The sequence below is a fragment of the Coturnix japonica genome, unplaced genomic scaffold (genome assembly GCF_054131305.1).
Source record: "Coturnix japonica strain WE unplaced genomic scaffold, WE-NBRP24 Scf047, whole genome shotgun sequence".
Classification (NCBI taxonomy): domain Eukaryota; kingdom Metazoa; phylum Chordata; class Aves; order Galliformes; family Phasianidae; genus Coturnix; species Coturnix japonica.
The window spans coordinates 2279718-2302054 of record NW_028188950.1 but is presented as its reverse complement, the minus strand read 5'-3'; positions in this window follow the sequence as shown (position 1 = coordinate 2302054).

Below are 22337 nucleotides of genomic sequence, written 5' to 3'. Positions count from 1 at the left end.
TTTTCCTTACACATATTTGCATAGAAAATAAGTAGGATTATGTTTTATTCTAAACCATCATCCATTCCTGAGTCATTTCTCTCTTCAACACAGTCAATGCATTATTGCCCTTGAACTTAAAGACAGACCTACTAGCTACAATGGAGCTCCCTGCAAACAGTTTTCATGGAAACCAGAATCTCATTTATTCTAAAACCTTTCAAGCAAAATTAAGGGTAGAAAAACAATAGAACTGACTGAATCTTTAAGGTCATTTAGTTCCAGTCCCCCTGCTATAGGCAGGGACACCTCCCTCCACACCAACTCTTCTCCTCAGGGTCAAGGCTTCTCTCAAATCATTCTCCTCTAAGCCTGTGCCTGTGCTTGGGATTGCCCTGACCCAGGTGCAGGGCCTTGTACTTGGCCACACTCAAGTTCATGAGGCTGCCAAGGGCCCACCTCTCCAGCCTGTCCAGGTCCCTCTGAGTAGCATCCCTTCCCTCTAGCACATCAACAGCACCGCTCAGCTTGGTGTCATCTGCAAACTTGCTGAGGCTGCATTTGATTCCACTCTCCATGTTGCCTACAAAAATGTTAAATAACACTGGTCCCAACACCACCCTCCACCTGGACACTGAGCTATTGACTGCAGCTCTCTGAGTGTGACCATCCAGACAGTTCCCTATCCTGCAACTGGTCCATCCATCAAAACCATTTTTCTCCAGTTTGGTGACCAGGATGTCATGCAGGACGGGATCAAATGCTCTGCACAAGTCCAAGTAGATGATGTCAGTTGCTCTCCCATTATCCACTGATGCTGTTACTCCATCATGAAAGGCCACCAGTCAGACATGGCTTGACCTTGATGAAGCCATATTGGTTACCACCAATTACCTCATCTTTATTTTCCAAACTATGCCAAGGAGAACTAGACAGAACTCTACAGTGTTGTGTCACTACAAACCTGTCTGAACCATTGGCTTCTCTGCATGCTCATCACTAGTCTCTCCTTAGCTTGTGTGCCTACAAACAATGTATGGGGAATGTCAGCCACAAATCTTACCTAGGGGACATCTTTGCTTCAAAATCCTTTGAACATCACACAATCCCTTTTAACTCTCCAGGTCTGCATTTAGTTATGTCAGAATCAGGCCATATTTCTGTGCTGCTATATCCCTTTCCTTCTGAAGGGCCTGGATACAACTTGGATTAACCTCAGGAGAAGAGTTCCTGCATAGAATCATAGATTTACCCAGGTTGGAAAAGACATTGAAGATCATCAAGTCCAACCGCAGCCTAACCAGTACCCTAACTCTAAAAACCCTACACTAAATCATATCCCTGAGTACCACATCCAAAAGGCTCTTAAACACAACCAGGGATGGTGATTCAACCACCTTTCTGGGGAGCCTATTCCAGTACCTAAAATCTCTAGTATCTAAATCTCTCTAAAAGAGCACAGGTATTAATCTGACCAGAAAGGTTCCTGTTTGTTCATAAAATGAGCCTTTTCCGCTCCATCTTGCATAGGCCACTGGGCACAGGGTAGCTGGGAGACCACAGAAAAAGTGGTTCTGTGAGCAATAGGGAAACTACTGCCTAATCCAACTCCTCCAATCTCTGCGCTCTGCCAGCATGTCTAAATAGGGTGGCAGATACACACAGGAGATAAATATTTCCACTTCCCTCAGCCAACACTGCTCTGAATTTCTATGGGACACACAGTTAGATGAAAAGGCATTTGACAAAGAAGGAAATGAAAGAGTTTAATCTGCTGTGTCATTCTCTCGGTAGCCAGAATAACTAACCCTCGCCAGTGTTAGTTCAAAGAATAGGCAGATTTTATCTCCTGACATGAGCAGTAATTCAAAGAAGCTGGTATATGATCCAGTATCCTGCATATTCACTGCAGGCAGGAAAAGACATTATGAGATAAGGGAGATCTACACATCACTTGTTATGAACACCTCATAAAGATAAAACCACACACAAGAGGAGACTTTAGGAAGAGGACCACTCTTGGACTACTTTCCAAGAGGCATCAATTAGTAACTCTCTTCGCTCATTTTTCACACTACTCCACAGTGTCCTCCTGAGCCCCCTTACTCCTGTTGCCAACTGCTGATGCAGGGAATCCTGAGGAACCAAGGATTCATAGTTGTTCCATCAGTAGTCCTTGGTCAGCTCTCCCTCCCTGCCCCTTCTGTTTTGATCCCACTAACCAAATTTTAGTTAGTCTGAAAAGAGGATGGAAACCTCCGCAGCAATTAGTTTCTAAATATCTTGCAATGGGCAGCTTGTAGGAGCCCCATCTCAATGCCCACAGCACAGGAGGCAGGACTGCTTAGCCCATGCACTAGTGCATTTACCAGCACAGATGTAAGCCCAGATCTATGCACACCAAATACAGGCTCTCAGTTTGCACAAGGAGGCATCCATGGAGCTGAAGTATTAGGCAGATATTGTGGTGGGGCAGCAGTTATTGAGACGCCAGACAGAAAGGACACAGATAACGTGGCAACTCAGCTTTACCATTATGACTGATGATGGAACATCTAATTTCACTGCTCAAAAGAGAACTTCCATATAACTGGAAAGAATGAAATTCACAGGGGAAACCACACACAGACACACACAAAAGCAATACAAAGGAGATGAAGGATGGTTCACATACTAGTGATTCACTCTGAGACGCAAGCAAATGAAAGAGTATCCCCAACCATTTGCCTCCTGAAATGCTAAGTATATAAACTCATTGCTGTGATAACTCTGCCAGACGTGAGTCATACACTGTAAAACCTTATGGGGTCAATCAGTTTAACTTCATAAATTCATTACACCAACAAAAACAGACCATCGTGTCCAGGCTGGTTCATTTCAGCTCTTCAAAGCTGTTGGTAAAACTGCCTGAGAGCTGAAATGCTTACCAGCAAAAGCTAAAAACTGTAAATCAAATGTAATAGGCTGGCTTTGTCTACTATATAGAAATGATGCCTGAAAAAAAGAAAATAAAAAAGAACGTAAACCAGAACAAATGGAATGGCTACATAAAACAGCCAGTACTGAAACAGCAACCCAACCTGGTTGCAGAATGAGAGAGAAAATGAGAGTTCACCAAAGTCATGGGACAGGACACATGTTCATGTTCATGCTAACACTGAACCCAAGTGGCCACATGAGGACAGCATCTAGTAGGAAATCAGAAAAAAGCATCCTTTCATACGTCCCTTGGGAAGGTGGCATCTACCAGGGCACAGCAGACCCATGTGTTCAGTAACAAGTCTGATGCTTCAGAGCCCAATGATGAGCTACAAACTGGGGTTTAACCAATGCAACACATGGAGGGAAAATCTGTCTTGAGCATAAAGAAGAAAGAGAAAGGTATCCAAAAGGACTAACCAAGAAATGCCCAAACTGCCCATGAAGCATTTCTTCCCGTGGTGCAAAATACCACAAGAGGATTTATTTGCTCTTTCAGTTAAACATAAAATGAACCTTTAGGGTAGCTGATGTCTTGTCTTAGGCTGCTCAGCATGTGGATGTTCCCTGATCTTCATATTCACACTTGTGAATAATGAGACTTCTCTTATTTCCCTGGGAAGTAATGCCCACTTTTTTACTTTGACAGAGCTCCTTCCCATCCTAGAAGGGAAAATATCAAGTCAGATCTCCATTAGTCCTTCCATCTCTGCACTGAGTAAAGGGAGCCTTCAGATCTATGCTTAATTCACCCACTCCCCTAGAATTAATGGAACTGTGCTTACTGGAACATATGCTGAAGCTTAAGCACAGTGCAGTGTTTTCAACATGAAGGAATGGCTATAGAACATGCATAAATTCTGGCTGACCTATGACAGCTTAAAGCACTGCGGAGGACTGTTAACAAGCCTGTTTGGACATCACCTTGAATAAATGACGTTATCCCCAAGTAAGGGAAGGAACAGCTGAGCACCAGGGAGGTACACAAAGTGCCAGAGCAAATTCTCACACTGTCAGGTGCAAAGAAAACTGAGATTTCACCCCAAAAACCCAGTTCACAACAAGGCTACAAAATTCCGGCTGAGAATTTCTGTGTTAGACTTGAAGCTCAAGACTGTACTGTAGTTCAACCAACAATATTTTGTGCAGCATGACCTAAAAAGTTCACAATAAAACCAAAACAAACTTCAATTTCAACTTGATAAATGAACTCAGGACATAATAACAAAGAGTGCTGATCTGGGCAAATAAAAGAGCATAAAGAAAAGAGAGCAGTGAAAAAGCTATCAAGGAAAAGCTCAGACTCGCATCCCTTGGAAGTGAAATTAAAGGCTCTCATTCATTTCCAGAGAAGTCAGAAAGGAAAATACCATTACATGCCATACCTTGAACCACTTGACGTCCATGTTGGGCCTGGACAGCTCACACTCAAATGTGACCTTGTCCTTCTCAATGACGCTACTGTCTGCCAATGGTTTGCTGATTTTCACAGGCAATTCTGAGAAGGAGAAAGAAGAATGTGGATTTAGTTGGGAACTTAGTTTTGTTCATAACCAGGTCCATGGGTGCTGTTAAATGGATCCTTCCAGATGGAAAAAACATTTCAGGTGGCCTCCTAGATTTTACCCCTTTTTGTGTTGCACGCAAGACTGAAAAAAAAAATTACTTCTGCAAAGTTCTTCTTGTCATAAGGAAACAAATATTTGGGGAATGGCAGAACCAGGTAAAATTTTCCTTCACGTCAAGAAAGTATAAATTTCACTCTCATGCTCTTGGTGTGGTTTCTGCTATGATTATTTGGACTAATTAAGCTTCTCCCTGATGAAAGCCTAGAAGTATATCACAAGAAGGACCAACTTACCCGTGACCTTTTATTTGTCTTACTCAAGCATCTCCTCCTGACCAAAACTGACAATAAAAGATTCAGCCAGACTACAGGTTTGAGCAGCTGAGTTGTTTCTAGGATCTCCTGCAATCTCAAGCTTGGAACACACACTTGTCTTTTGACTAAGTGTCTCTTATAGTGCAGTAAAACAACAGGTTTTCACACAGCGATTCCTCATTTACCTTGATCTGAAATCATTCTCAAACCATGTGGGATCAGTCCAGGGAGAAGGGGAGGAGAGGGGAAGGGAAAGGGGAAGTCCACAGTCCTCTAAAATCAGGCTTCTTAGCCTAAAGCTCAACAGCAAATAGCAGTCCACTTCCCCACATTGCTAGACTCCGAGCATTTAAAGAACATCAGCTGACCTCATTATGAGCACTAACATAGCCAAAGGAATTCATATATTCAAATATTCTCTTGAGTGATGAGAAATATGGAGCATAACTTCAGACTTCTGCTGTTAAACTCTCACTTCTATCATAAACCAGAGTAAGAGTTCAATGCTGTTTTAGATGGAGGACTCATATTTTAAATAACTCATCTCATTAAGGCTTGGATTCCCTACTACAATTAGTTAAATTCCAGTTTGGATCATGCTTCACCTTGGATCACTTAGGGCTTCAGCCACTTATTGGAACTAACTCAATTTGTCTACAGAGAAGCTGTTTTCTATAGCAACAATAAGCTGTGATTGCAACTGGATGTCGGGAGAGCACAAATCCCGCAGTTATCCTGTACCAACATCCTCTCCTTCCATTAGAACAGCAAGTTTTTAAACCAGACTCATGCAAGCTTGCATGACACACCTTGTGTAAAACTGTTGGCAGCCATCAGGACAGCCAGTTGCTTCCTGTATAGACACTGTTCCATCAGTTTTGGTTTTTTGTCTCGCTAGAACAACAGCCAGTGTCTGAAAACTCCCACAACTGAAGCAACCACGCTGATATACCGCAGTCACTGGAGGTGCTCAAGAGCCACGGGTATGTGGCACTGGGGACGTGGTTAGTAAGTCCAGTGAGGGTGGGCTGGGTTGGACTCAGCTATCTCAGTGGTCTTTTCCAGCCTTGGGTGCAACTTGTAAGAGGGAATGAAGCAGCAAACTGCCCAGCACTGAGCTGCATTCTTCTGACACATGGTATCAATGAACTGCTGTATTTCCCTATCTTCTCTGGAGCTATTGATCTAACCTAACTGAAAAAGTAAGCCTGAACCTAGATATAAATCAGGATCATAGTCACCCATGGTTGCTTATATATTCAGAAAGACACTCCAGAGGGTAATTCAGCGCATCTAGAAATTAAAGTAGAAGTTCCTTAGTCAAAAATATTCCACAGCCAGATTTTCACCTCGCTACCACTACATTAAAAAGGAGAATCCAACTTGTGGTGTGGGTCATTGATGTTGTTCCGGGGGGAATTGTGGCTGTTCCATGCCCACAGGGTAGAAGACAGCCAGTCTTCCTCTAAGCCACATAAAAAGCTGCTTAGTGCTCCCAAAGCGAATGCTCACCAGTTGTTTCCAACTTGAAGGTCATCTTCTGGCCAGCAGCCTCGCAGATGTATTCTCCAGCATCTTTCTTCTCCAGCTGCTCCACAACCAGACGCCGTGTTTTGCCCACAGATTCCATTCTGAACTTTCTGGAGGAGGCAAGCAGTCTTCCATCCTTGTACCATTTTACTTCGGTTGGATCCTGTGCTACTTCACAGCTGAGGGAGGCACTTGCTGCCAGGGCAGCACTCACCTCTTTCTGCACCTGCTCCTGGTTTATAAACACAGGTTTTGGCTCTGAGGGAAGAAAAGAAAAAGTATTGACTGAGGGACCGAAATGAGACCAACTTGCAGGTTTGTATGTACAGGTTGGAACAGGTTTAGGTTACCACTTGTGCCCAAACTAATAGCCTTCACTAGAGAATATCAGCTCTTCTGTTGAAACAAAGTGTCAAATCTAGGCAAGAAAGAACCTAGGAACTGAAGGAACCAAGAGGGTCCTTGAACACCAGTCCCATGGTTGCAAGTCACTATGCAAACATATTGAACCCAAAAGAACATCTGTCCTGCAGGCAACCAAAACCTGAGTTCCTTTTACTTAAGACCCACTGTGAAACATCAAAACACATAAACACGTGATAGTCAAACCACTGGCTGCCTTTTCATGACCCAGAACAGTACTCCTGGCTTCCTGAACAGACTCCTCATGGCCTCTACCATTGCCACAACTGTGACTGTCAAAGGCACAAAGGAAATATGCTCACCAACGCAGTCCTTTGTTCTTTGTGTGTGATTTGCAGATATCTATCTTACTTTGAGCTCTGGCAATAGTCAGCTCTACCAGGTCTCTTACTGTGAGTAGCAGACTCACCTATCCAGATGCAGCCTCCAACATAAAGGCATAGTAAAAAGGCAGTGTACTACTAGGAGAAGTTCCTGCTTCTCCTGCCATGAAAGGCTGCACGTAGAACATGCACTCCAGCCTCACTGCACATACTTATCTTAGTCAAATGTTTAGGTGAACAAGAATTACAGTTTGGGATCTCAGGCACAGGAGAGATTTGAATAATATCTTGAATATTGCTTCCACTGTACATATATTACTAATTATTGCTCTACAGACAGACTGAAACAGGTCTTTGTGTCATACTGAAACCAAATACTTTCTACAAACCCAGGCAATCAAGTCTAGGGAAAAAACCTCAGCACAGACTACAGTGATCCAGGTGCAGTATAATAGAAACTAGATTTTACTTTACTGTTCTCTGCTGTATTTCATACAACACCTGTCTTACCTGTGACATGAATCTTGAAGGTGAGTTTCTGGCCAGCAGCCTCGCAGCTGTACTCCCCTGCATCTTTCTTCTCCACCTGGCTCACCACCAGCCGACGCTGTTTGCCCTCTGACTCTACCTTGAACTTCTTGCTCGAGGTGATCAGTTTCCCCTCCTTTTATCACTTGACCTCTGTGATAAAATGTTTGCTCATTAAGACCGGGATGTGGTAGCATTGTGGTGGAGTGCTTGTTCATTAGGACCGGGATATAATGGTGGAATATGGAGGCCACAAAGGTTGCAGAACACTCTAATTTTATGGGTAGATTGTGTACTCTGCGTAGTTACAGGCAAAGCGCGCCCCGATGGATACAAAGTTCCACGGAAGGACCAACCAAGGAACGACACACCAAGTCGCACGATCACAACCGACCAATTAAAGGACAATACGCTCGGGATGGACAATACAAAAGAAGTTGCAAGGGACGGGACGGCGCGGCAGTTGGAGGAACAATAATCCCCCTGTCGCCCAGCGCTGAATTGCCTTTTAGTTTTACCCGCTACAATTAATAAAAGTTTATAATTGGAACATTATTGGCTCATTGCTTATAAATTGATGACAACCTCCATCTTCTCCTGGGCCACCTCGCAGCTCAGCGTGGCATTTTTCTGTTGTTGCAGCCTTCACCACCTTCTGTACCTTCTCCTTGTTTGTAAATACAAATTCTGGCTCTGAAAAGAGAGAGATACATTAGTTTGGCCTCTTGAAAGAAGAGCAGGTTTTGGGGAAGGAGTCAGAAAAATGAATCAGTTCTCCCAGTCTGATGCCCCAAGAGAATGATGTGGAGAGAAGTTGTGCAATTTATGGATGCCCCATCCCTGAAAACATTCAAGTCTAGGCTGGATGGGTGTTAGAGCAACCTAGTCTCAAAGAATGTGTTCCTTTCCAGGACAGAGATTGGAACTGGATGATCCTCCAGGTCCCTTCCAACAAAAGGCATTCTGTGATGCTTCTTGTATGACTCTCATGACTCTTTCGTCCCCTAGCTGCCATTTACTTATGTCTTCAAAACATCAACTTATACAAAACATTCCTGTAGTATTCTCTCCCATGCTAAATGAGCCCTTCCAAGACAAAAACATGTTACATAGAGCACACCCCCTAGTGCTTGACACAAAGCCCCTGTTCTGAAACTTCCTGAGACGCAGCTGCATTGCAGAGTTGTTCTAGTGGTACAGGCACGTGGGAATGGAGAAGTGCAATCAGAACTTTCTTGTCTATGGCCTCATTCCCACAGCAAAAGGAAATTCCTGAAGATTTTAAAAGATGGAGCTGCCTCACAACTGTATTTAGAATAATTTGTTCAATTTCCTCATCAGAAATTAACCACCCCAAAGTTCAGCTCCAAAAATTTTAAGCATAGCAGGGAAAACTTACAAACTAATGACCGTTTTCTAAAACATTCTAGAATGAAAGGCCAAAATGTGTTCTCTCTCACCTGTGACATGAATCTTGAAGGTGAGTTTCTGGCCAGCAGCCTCGCAGCTGTACTCCCCTGCATCTTTCTTCTCTACCTGGATCACCACCAGCCGACACTGTTTGCCCTCTGACTCCACCTTGAACTTCTTGCTCGAGGTGATCAGTTTCCCCTCCTTGTACCACTTCACCTCCATCTTCTCCTGGGCCACCTCGCAGCTCAGCGTGGCATTTTGAGTCAGTGCAGCCTTCACCTCCTTTTGTACCTTGTCCTTGTTTGTAAACACGTCTTCTTTCTCTGCAGGGACATCACAACAGTCACACCATTTTGCTGTAGTCTGCTGCAGAGCTTACTCCAGTTCCCCATTTTCATTATACTTGCCCTTCACAGGGACCATCATGATGCCTCATTAAGACAGGAAAATACTTTCCCCTCTATTTTGCCTTGGGAAATGAATAGGCATATCATTTCATATCATATCATAAATCTAAACATTTTGCAGTCTGATAGCAGATTTGGACATGAGATTTAGAACACCTGCATGCACTGCTGAACCTCCTCCCTTCTCTTTGTTTCTTCTGATGTCTCTCTACATTTCCAGTAAATCAGAAGGGAATGGCCCTCTAGAACAGGTTGCCCAAGGAGACTGTGGATGCTCCATCCCTGCAGGCATTCAAGGCCAGGCTGGATGTGGTTCTGGGCAGCCTGGGCTGCTGGTTGGCAACCCTGCACATAGGAAGAAGGGGGTTGGAACTGGATGAGCACTGTGGGCCTTTGCAACCCAGGCCATTTATGAGTCTGATTAGTGGCATTTTCCACCTCATTGTGTCATTCAAATTTTGTAACCAGATCTCATCAAACACCTCCCCTTTTCTCACTCCTTGCATGCCTGGTGTGCTCTTGCACTGTAACCCTGCAGACACCAGCTGACTACAAGAGCTGCACAAGTTACCCTCCTTGCCTATTGTTTGTTGCAGTAATTCATTCCTGGATGGAAAAGCACATGTAGAAAAGTGTTGCTATGACACTAGATGACAAAGAAAGTCCTATAGCCAAAATGTTTTGCACCAGAGAGGCTGTAAGTTGATCCTCCAAATGCAAGACACACAAAATGAAGTGTTCCTTTATCTCTGGGATTCCAAGCATTTTCTCACCTCTGACTTTCACTTGGAATGTTGCTTTGTCATCTTTTGTTTCACAGCTGTAGCTCCCTTGGTCTTTCAGGGTCACATTTTTGACCATGAGCTTGCGGTGCGTCCCCTGGGAGATGATGGTTGTCCTCTGGTCCTGCTTCACCTCTATTTGATCTTTCTTCTATACGACAGCTCCGCTTGCAGCTGACACCTCACACACCAGCTCCAGGTCTTCAGAAGGACTGACTGATATTTCTGGAGTCGTTTTGGACTTGCTGACAAAATTAATGGCTTCATCTGAAGAAAAAAAGAGAAAGTGGTTTACATCCTGACTCAGGCTTATTCAGCACAGCATTAAGATACAGTTAGAACTGATTGTAATGTCTCTGCTCATTACATCTGGGGGATCAAGTTTCACCTCTGGAGGTACTCACATACAAACGTGTGCTTGATTCTCCTGTGTAAGGAAAGAGTAAGTTCTATGCAGACAGTTCTTATTTCTTCTAATCAATTCTGTATTCTGCACATGTTCTTCTGAAGCTAAAATGAAGGCAGCTAAGTAACCTGTTTGCAATACATGAACAAACCAATTCAACACCTTGTCTCTAAGCTAACAAGCAGCGTTTGATGAGCACATCAGTATTTCATGCCCTTCATTCCATCCAGACTGTATTGGCAATAACTATGCTGGTATTAACAAGGATAGCAATTACAAGCAAAATGGTAGAAATACAGAAGATATAAGGAAAAGGGAACTCACCAGAGCTGAGGCGATCCTCCCTGGTGAGCGATCTCCAAGAGATGCTGCCTCAGTGAGGGTCAGCCCTTAAATGAGGTCTTAGAGGAGGTGGAGTCGAACTCCACCCCTCCAGGGAGCACAGCTACATAACTTTCACCTGTGCTCCCACAGCTGACCCCACACTTGCCTCAGCTGATCAATCAGTGGTTCACATTGTGATCTCCCATACACTCCACCCCTTCACAACATGAACCAATGATTAGGTGAGTTCCCCTTATTACAGAGACCCAATCACGACGCTGATACAATCTCCCGTCGCATTAGATGTTGATATTATTCAAATGATGATGATTGGATGGGTGTTTATGATCTTCCATGGGCCAGTGCTTGATAGATGTTACCGGAGACAAATCATCTTGAAGTGCAGGTCCGTCTGCGTTTCATCAGTCCAGAGTAATGGTCCTAGAGGCTTAGAATCAATCTTAAGGGGAGTAATATAGATGTTTCAAGGGTACTAGGAGGGGAAGATCCGCCCTCCAGGGCAAGATACAGGCCGTATTCTTATCTTGGGTCAATACTTCTGCTTGTACTGGATTATGTCCCGGCCTCCGATACCATACCCTCTGGCCAGATATCTGTGGCTGTATAACTATATCTGGCACCAGAGGAGGAGTCTTGATCTGCCATAGGGACATAATAGGTGTTCCTTTAGCAATAAAGGCCGGAGTATTGACCACGATGTCAGTAGGCCATGTACCTATCACCGAGGGGGTGACTGAACCTCCCACCTCCAATAATCTCCCCCAAGGTGCAAGTAGGCCACACCATTTGGGTCCTACCTGCACCTTCCAAGGCCAATTTATCTTATGGATTCCCGGTTCTAAATTCTCAGGGGCAGGGAGCAGAAGATTATTTTCAGTACCAACCTGCGGTTTTACCTTATTATCGGTGCCTGTAATTTGGATCCTAAGAGGGGAGGCCCATATAGTTTGTAACATTTTCAGGGCACTGGGTCTGCCATCCCGAGGTCTTTCATTCAGGTCCCGCACGGTTTCATATAATCTTTTTGTCCACCCCTGCAGGGACTGAGAGTCTGTTTTCAGGGCAGCCTTAAGGATACCATTATAACGTTCAATAAGGCCTGCCCCTGTTGGGTTATATGGCAGGTGGAATCGCCATTCAATGTTGTTTTCTTCTGCCCAGCGCTGTATCATCGCTCCAGTGAAGTGAGTCCCTTGGTCACTCTCGATAACTTGAGGTGTCCCGTATGCAGACATCAGTTTAGTAAGTGCCTTAATTGTGTATGCTTGATTTGCCTTTGGTACAGGATAGGCTTGCAGCAGTCCACTTACAGTGTCAACGCAGGTCAGGGCATATCTCGCCCCCTCAGACCGAGGGAGGGGCCCAATGTAGTCGACCTGCCATCTCTGAAGAGGACTATATCCTCTAGCAATGTGGGATGTTGTTTCAGGCAACGGTCTCGGTCTCATCTTTGAGCAAGCATCGCAATCCTGACATGCTTGAACGATATCAGATAGTTGTACAGGCAGCCCCCATGCTTTAGCAGCTGCCCACATTATCTTCTGTCCAGCATGCCGTAGCTTCTGATGTAACCAACGGGCAATATTTTCAGATTGTGAATTCTCAATCCATCGGATTCGGGCCAGTGTGTCAGCTTCATCATTTCCTGGTGACTGCAAGGGTTGAAGACCAGAGACATGGTAGACACATACTGTCCTGTGTTTGACCGTATTCCAAATGTCTACCCACATGTCTTTACCCCAAATCGGTCGGGCGTGGATAGTCCATTCCTGGGTAGCCCATTGCGTAATCCACAGAGTGAGCCCCCGGTACACAGCCCAACTATCTGTACAGATGTTCAGGACGCCATCACCAGGTTCTTTAGTTATAACCATCCACACGGCTCGCAATTCTGCCCATTGGCTGCTTTGACCATCCCCCTCATCAAACCAGATGGTCTCAGTAGAGGGATGGTATGCTATTGCTCGCCACTTGCTCGGGTTGCCTCTGCTGGACCCATCCGTATACCAGGCATCTTCAGGAATAGGATATCTTCCTTCCTGAACGGGACTCTTCTCTGGTGGAGCAACCATCGGTTCTTTTGATGTATCACTGTGATACGTCACTGGGCCTAGGATCTTCTGTAGTTCTTCTTTAAGTGGAGATGAAGACAGACTGCTTCTCTGGCTTAGATAGGCGACCCATCGTGCCACCGTTTGTGCTTGGGCCACCCCCGTCTTAGGAAGGTGAGTCAAATCTCTCACCCACCCCTGGATTGGTAATGAAGTCTTAACTATGACCTCTGCTGTTTGCGTTATCGGCTCTACTGCTTGTAATGCCGAATAGGCAGCCAATAACTGTTTCTCAATCATGCTATATCGTTCTTCTGCTCCGTGCCAAACCTGAGACCAGAATCCAATGGGGGTTCGAACAGAACTCTGGCGTTGCCACAGGCCCCAGCCAAAACCATCTTGAGTAACATGAACATCTAGTTCAGCTGGGAGGGTCGGATCAAATATACCCAACGCCTGAGCTTGTTTAACTGCCAGTTTTGCCTGTTGGAAAGCATCCTGTTCTATCTTTCCCCAATTCCATGATTGACCCTTCTTTGTAAGCTTGTATAATGGCCTTAATAGCTGAGCTAAATGAGGTATAAAGGAGCGCCAATACCCCAATATACCCAAACATTCTTGCAATTGTTTTGATGTTGTAGGGACTGGAAACGCTTGGACTTTATCTACTACCGCACTGGGTAGTACTTTGGTTTTCCCGGACCAAATTACTCCCAGGAATTTTACAGATAGCCCCGGACCTTGCACCTTCTGTGGGTTTATAGCCCACCCTCTTTTCTGCAGGTAAGCTATCAACAAATCTGCTGCTTGTCTCACCGCCTCTAACGAATCGGATGTTAACAGGAGGTCATCAATATAATGATATAAATTGACATTATTTGGCTTTTCCCACTTAGCCAGATCACGTGCCACTAAATTATGACAAAAAGTGGGCGAATGTACGTACCCTTGGGGTAGGACCTGGAAAGTCCATTGCCTCCCTTCCCATGTAAATGCAAACTGATCTTGCGATTCTTCACTGATTGGAATACTGAAGAATGCATTCGCCAAATCCAAGACACAGTGATATGTTTTGATTTCCCTGCTTAGTGTGTCCATTAGGGAGGCAATATTGGGTACAGCCGCATGAACAGGTGGCGTGACCTTATTTAATTCCCTATAGTCTACTGTCATCCTCCATGTTCCATCCGATTTTCGCACTGGCCATATTGGGGAGTTATATGGGCTATGTGCAGGCCTTATAATACCCACTCTTTCTAATTCCTGCACCGTCTTTGTTATTTCATCCTGCCCACCCGGGAGTCTGTACTGTTTCACATTAGTAATCCGGCGTGGCTACGGCAAACAAATAGGCTCATGTTTTGCATGGCCTCTCAATATTGTCTGGATTGCCCGGATACTAATGCATCTCTGCCGCAATCGGAACTCTCCCACTGTTGTATGGAGAGCCAGACCCGACAGGATATCAATTCCTAATATATACTCTGGAATTGGGGCAATGGATACCTTGTACTCCCATGGTGGAAGACGCCCGACCCCCAGTTTTACCCAGGTTTGGGTGACCGGAATGGTTTGTCCCCCAAAACCTCCAATCATCACTCTATTACCTTTAAATTTAGTTGGGTCTCCATATATTATAGATGTCTCTGCCCCGGTATCAACTAGGGCCATAACCTTCTGTATATTCTTTCGGGACCAGTATATCGTCAGTTCCACATAGGGCCTCCGGTCCCGTCTAGAGGCCCTAGGAGGACTGACATCCCTTGTCAAGCCATGAACTGAGCCAGATTCAAGTCTTTTACCTCCGATACCTCTGGTGTCATAACCCGAGGTACCTGAGGTGGCTTTTTCCTATTTGGAACTATAAAATCTTCTAAATTCCATGTTGTTGTTGGTCGTCGCCCTATAAATCTTATCCCTGGCCTTTTGGGTTTATTCTGAAATTTTTGTTCATCCTTCAGTTGCTTCCACAACTGAAGGAGAACCTGATTGGGCTGCCCATCAATTTTTGAAAACTGAACGCCTGCCCGGAGCAGATCATTAAACATTTGTTTCCGGGATACCCTAACAGGTCCTGCCCGAGAAGTTCGCGGGGCCGATCTTCTGGCTCGCACTATTGGAAAAGCCTCGGCATCCTCAATCACCCTGATATTGCGCTTAGCTCGTAAACGCTCAGTTTCTCCGAGGTCTGCTACCAATTGGGCGGCTTGTTGGACTACTGCCTCTGCGGATACTACTGGATTAAGTATGGAAACCAAGGTTCCATACATATGAGAGGGTGCTTACTGTAAAATTAGGTCCCTCATTCCCGCAGAAAATTTAACCATATCAGGGCTATCGAATGTGTCTTCGTAGATAGCCTCTCTCATACCTAATTCGCGTATATAATTTTGAAGGTCTTCCATAGAAGACCACATCCCTGTGTTTACTGGCATGTCAGTTTTATTTGTCCACACCATGCGGCAAGCAGCCATTATCCATTCTACAATTGAATGGTTTTCTTCAGGGAACTGAGTCCCAGCATACAGTCTCTGCCGAAGGGCAGGATGTACTGTTATTGTGGCCAACTTAGATACTTCGGGGCCACTAACCAGTACACTATCTGCCCCTGAATCCCATAACCGTAATAACCAAGCCGGAACACTTTCCCTTGGCCTTTGCCTAAATCGTTGCACTAGGTCCATGAGTTCAGTAGGCGTATATGGACGGGCTGTTACATGTAAAACAGATTCGGCAGGGGGCCATTGATCAGGAGGCACTCCTGCTGGTCGATCTTGAATTTTCTTTGTTTTTTGAGTTATTACTGGACGGACTTCTAGTGAGTCCGTCTCAGATGGTTTTTCTAGATCAGATTTAGTGATCTTATTTTGATTCATTTCTTCAGGATCTTGATCGTCATTAAATGAAATGTATCTAATTTGAGGGTTGGAGGAAGAAAATGACGGTTTTTTTCCTGTCAATAGATTGATCTCACCCTCCAATTTTTCAATACGGGCCTTTAACAATTCATTTTCATGTGCAATGTTGTTTGATTTTATCTCTGCCCGATTTAAAGCATTTAATAATGGCCAGGCTGCAATAGATGCAGCCATTCGCTTTTCTTTTGTAATTAAGATATCTTTTTGTAGTCCTAGAAAGTAATCAGTTAGACAATAGGCATCCATGTTATTTGGTACTCTTAAAGGGCCCCATTGTTCAATAATTGTTGCTAATTGGTAATATGGGGACGCCTCAAAACCTGGAATTTGTCCAGGAAGGCATGTCCCTAAGGGGGTGGTCTTCTCCCCCTTGTACCAATTAAAGATTTTCCACACAAAGGACATTTTTTTTTTTTTCCTTATATTTCTAGATGCCAAGTCAGTGGCTCCTGCCTGGCTTGCCAAATGTATTGGCAATAACTATGCTGGTATTAACAAGGATAGCAATTACAAGTAAAATGGTAGAAATACAGAAGATATAAGGAAAAGGGAACTCACCAGAGCTGAGGTGATCCTCCCTGGTGAGCAATCTCCAAGAGATGCTGCCTCAGTGAGGGTCAGCCCTTAAATGAGGTCTCAGAGGAGGTGGAGTCGAACTCCACCCCTCCAGGGAGCACAGCGACATAACTTTCACCTGTGCTCCCACAGCTGACCCCACACTTGCCTCAGCTGATCAATCAGTGGTTCACATTGTGATCTCCCATACACAGACAGAACCTGCCTGAGGAGCAAGCTGATGGCTGTCAGCTACAGGCAGACCTAGCTTTGTACTGCATTTCTTAGAGCAACAACTGTTGCTTTCAGTCACTGAATATACCAAGGCCAATTACTATGCCAGGAACATTTATGGCATCAGTGAACAAAAAATGCGTTAAAAATTGTAATAGACAGGAGCCATTTATTCTTTTATAACTAGGTGACCAAAGAACAACAGTCCTTCTAGAGTCAAGCTGTTAAGAACTAATAGCATCAATCAATATCACATAGATAGATTACTTCCCTGCCCTAAGACCATCTTGCGACCATTTGGTGCTCCTAATTAAGCCCTCTTGATGGCATTTTGTCTGAGCCATGCGACATTTTGTGATAGGAGTTACTGCTAGTGTTCCCTTAACCCTACACCAAAGTAGGAGGTATCCATTCTCAGGGAATCATGCAGGCTTCCTCTGTATTTGATGCTCAGAGACAGCCCCAGAACTTTTTAAATCTTAGCTTAGCTCTCATCCAATAATGTTCATCAAACAGTGCAACTTGTCCTTTGGGGATGCCTTTGTTCTGCATCAACCAGTTCCAACGGAGTCTTTTTGGCTTGTTTTAGATCAGTTTTTCAACAGATAAAGCCAGGGTCTTTGAATTACAAAGTGAAATTGCAGAATGCATGATTCTCAACCAAACAGAACAGCAGGTGGGATGCAGGGTGAATACCTGAGCCAACACCACCTGCAAGCAATCCTTCAGTATCTTAGGAATCTCTAGCCACCCCAAATCCAGTGTTGTGCTTGATCTATCATCTCTGCTGAGTTTTTAGCTAAGCTGATGGGGAGCATCACGGTGGTGATGGGTGAGCAGTCAGACTAGAGGGTCTTAATCAACCGTAAGGATCCTGTGATCAGAGGAACGTGAATGTGCTGTTAAAGGTCACAAGCGCTGCACTGCAGCATGAGCATACACAGCGAAAGGCTTTCAGTAGAGCTTCAGTTCATAAATGAGGACTGGGTTATGGAAAATAGGCTCAAGATATAAAACAGAAAACAGATCTTAACGCCAGGTTCTGTGAATGCAACCAGCTGAATTTCACAGATATTGAATTTCAATGACAATTTCTTGTGTTATTTTACCCTCCAGCTCCACCCTGAACAGGAACATGTCAGTGACAAGCATTACTCCTCCAGGCTTGACCTAACAGTGCTTTACTTGCACTATGAGCTAATGGCTGTGCTTACAGCACCTCAGGGAGACACCTCAGAGATCACAATGTCCTTCGGGTACAGCAGGAGACACTCAACTCTCCAAATGTGGAGTTTAATTTGTCCAAAGAGGAGACAGGATTCCCATGCTAATAACTTAGGACCATTTCAGTCATAGGTTTAAAGATGATGTAAGTGCTGAGGCAATACATGAACTAGATGAATGAAGCCCAGATGTCAGGGCTCAAGTCGTGACTCCAGCCCCAGCTGGAGCTAAGGCTGTCTTGAATTCATCACAACACAGTTACATTATTTGCTCATACTGTGGATTTGCATAGGGACAACAGGAAGGTCAGAATTGCTTCAATAGAGCTATGCAATCTTTGTCCTAAATACTGGAAACCCACAGCGTTGGACAAATAAAATGAATTAAGTCTGAAGTGCTTTACATGGATTGTGATCCTATGTTTGCCTCACAAACTTACCTGAGACTTTCCAATCAAAAATCAGAGTGTCATCTCCAATTGTGTAGATGTATGTTCCCTCGTCTTCTTTCGTTACAGCTGAAGCCACAAGCTTATGCAGTTTCCCTTTATCTTCCATTGTGAATTTCTTACTGGTCTTGATTTCTTTGCCATTTTTGTACCACTTCACCATGACATTGGCTTCAGAGGTCTCAGAAACAAATTCAGCTTGTTTTCCAGCAACGGCCCTGATTACTCCTCCACTTGTCTCTTTGATTACGAAGTTTGCCAGTGCTGAAACAAAATATGAAGACACAAAATACATATGATGGTAAAGAACTGCAGGGACATTGGTGACCATGAGGCATTCATTTATCATAAGATCAAACGTGCACGTTTAATCCTAGTTCTAATTGCTAGATTCTAATTCAGAAGCTGGCAAATTGGCAGCTTTTATAAACCACGTACCAGATTACCTTATCTCCACAAGTTGAAGGACGTACACTGTACAGGGGACAGAGCCAAAGGAAGAAGCCCAAGGCTTCAAGAAAATGTCTAAAATAGGAAAACTGAGGAAAGAATTGGAACAAGCAAACTAGAAGGAAATCAATGGAGGGGGTATCTATTACTGCACTGTAACCCCCTGGCAAACAAATCAAGCCTAAAAGATAGAGATATCACTTAGGACTGAAAAGAAAAAAGAAAAAAAAGAATTCCTTTATGGAAATTAATTGGAGTGCAAAAGTTAGATGATAAAACTGGCCCTTATTAACACACAGTGGAATAATTGACTTCAAAGATTCAAAATCTCACCACTGTCTTAGCCAAAAGTTCAAGCCTAAGTCCACGGTCCTATTTTACTGAGGGTAATTGAGCTTGTTTTCCAACTTCTTGTTAACATATCATTTCAAAACAGCGCACACAACTGAGTTGGGTCTGTTGAGACAGCGCAGTCAGAGCTGCTAAAATCAAAGTCTGGATTATGCATGCATTTGTTCTGCAGTTCCAAGAACACGCATGTATAATACAAATTCAACAACGTTCTACAGAATGCCTGTATTTAGGAGCTCGAGAGCCAGCTGATGGACACTGGGATGACTGAGATCCTGTCAATACATTTAACTCCATCCTATCATACAGTCAAATTTCATTCATTTTTTCAGGAACTGTCTCTTATCATTGTAGTCCCGTCACCACTGCTGGATGTGAGCCCAACCACACAAAAGCAGCTGCTGGTTTTCACTGCAGATACTGCAGTAAGGAGAAACAGCCTCCAGACTGGACCAGCTGAGCGTGGCCCTACCAGGATTTGCTCCAAAGGTCTTATTACCAGTAGTGCTTCCCGATGAAATACATGGGGGTCCTCCTTTGATTCCAACCCCAACCCACCCCACCATGCCCCCTGATAACATCCATCAGGGCCACATCTCGACAGCTCCTGAACACCTCCAGGGATCCCACCACCTACCTGGGCAGCCTGTGCCAGTTAATTCTATGGGCAGACCTGCCAGTATGAAATATTATGCTAACATGACAAAAAGAGAGAAGAAAAGCAAAATTAAGACTAGCTGACAAGCCTTGGCAGGAAGTTCTGCTCTCCATCAATTTAGTCCCTGTGACTCTTCACAGGTGTTTTCTACATTTGGGATCACTGCTACAAAAAGAGATGTTGACATCATCTCTTGTGGCCACCCTGACAGAAGAGCAGGAAGGCTGGGATGCTCTTTTTCCTGTCTTTCCCTTGATTTCCTCTATATCTTAGGGACGAATCACAGGACAGAACACAGAAATCAAATGGCTCTACAAAGCAGATTGGCCAGTTCAAGTCAAAACAGCCACTGAAAACACCCCAGATGCTGTCTGACAACAGCTGGACTGTCGGGGAGTCAGGTGAATGCAGTCTGCTGGCCCTGGGCAGGAAGAGGACAGCCCAGACTGTCACATACCTTTCACTGAAAGCTGATAGAGCATTTTATCCCCCTCACAGATGCACTGATAACTTGCAGCATCATCCATTGAGTCGTTGTGAATTTTCAGGGTGTGTTTCTTCCCCACAATTTGCAGTTCATAATTTTCACTGGCCTTGAGCTCCTTCCCATCCTTCATCCACTCCACAGTAGCGCCTGTGTCTGAAAGCTCAGCCTGCAGTTTGGCTTCCTCACGCAGCCAAGCGCAGATCTTTTCTACATCTTTGCTCTTCTTGGTAAATCTCACTGCAGCACCTGTCAGGAGCAAAGGCCTCGTTATTTCAATTGATATCAGGCTAACGTGGTCAATGTTTGCTGCAACATCTCTGAAAAAGTATCACCTTCTGTTCCTGCACTCATCATTGTGTCAGTGCTGAGCAATTCACGATATTTCATTTGGTCTTCTTGCTGGATTTACTAAGTAAAAATCAACCAAACATCTCCTTCTACTGATTAATAATGCTCTAAACATGCTTCTGCAGAGGTTTCCACCCAATGACAAACAGGTCCTCCCATCATGAATGTTTATTTGTTCTACTTTGTCATGCAAAGCTGATTGATAGAGATATTATTGGAATGATTGCTCCCCTACTTCTAAACTATTCCAGTGCAATCAGAAAGGCTGTCTGAACCTGCAGCTGAAAGTACTGCTCTATGGTCATGCAGTGGTAAACCTGGTGACTGAACGCACTGGCCAATAGCTGTGAACTGCAGACATTCATCAGCTGGCATGCTTGCACGTTGTTGTAAGGTCAATAGTAAACATGGCATCCCCTCCAGGTACAGCTTCACCAGTTGTTAGGGGGGATTTCACAGCCAGGACTGGGTCTGAGGAAGAACATGTATGTCTTAATGCTCTTTAGATGCAAGTCTGGTATCTCATTTAGAGATGGAAGATTAAATCATAGGTACATTTCTACTTCTCCCTTTGCATGAGTGCTAGAAGAAGCACTTCTGTGCTTAAGATCTGTTACAGAAAGTTCTGCCTCTTGCACATGTGAGATATCAAAAGATAAGGATATTCATGTCTCTGTCACAGAAACAACTCGTATCACTTTAGTGGTAGCTGGAGGTTGATAGGAGATAGGAGAACTAGGAATAAAGGAAAGCCTTTGGTGTGTTAATGCACTGCTAACCTTAAAGTCAAAGGAAGCATCTTTAGGGAACCAACACAGCTGCTCAGCACACACTGACCCATTTCCATTGGGGTTTTTGTGCTTACCAAGGTGCACGCTCCCTGGGAATTCCAGAGACGGGCTCTGTCCATGCGCATTGACTGCAGACACTCGGAACTGATCATCAGCCTCTTCAGACAGATTGCTCACCGTGAACTCTGGGACGGGGACATGAGACTCGTGGCACCTCACCCAGGTGAAGCCAGTTAGTTTCTTGCATTCCACAATGTAGCCATCGACTGGAATGGGGCGGTGCATCTTCGGAGGGGACCATGCCAGCGTCACTGAGGTTTCTGTTTTATTTTTCACCACGGGGTCAGTTGGGGGCTGGGTGGGAGGTTTTCTGGGAGCTGAACAGAAATAAATTTCAGAAATATTAGCATAAGGTCATGTAGGCTGGAAAAGACCTTCAAAAGACCTTCAAAATCAGCAGACTCAACTTTCAGCATGACCTACTGAGTCCCACCATTAACTACTGTGGTACCTGAGGACATACATGACAAGCTTATTCCTGCAGGTATTTACATAGTGAATATATTCACCCTCTGGTTGCTTTGGAACATTTTAGAGGTTAAAATCCCATCAGACTTTTTCACTGTGTGCAGCCACTGATACAGGCAGGAGGCTGGGAATTACCTGATGGGCTCTAGTTACAGACTACTGACACAGTAAAGGATTGATTTCATTTAATTTTGGCCATCAGAAAGTTTGGTGTCTGGTTTCAGTCACCCATCTGGACTCCAATTATAATCATATGGAGAACAGCACATTCAGGAGAACTCATCTCAATAAACCTGA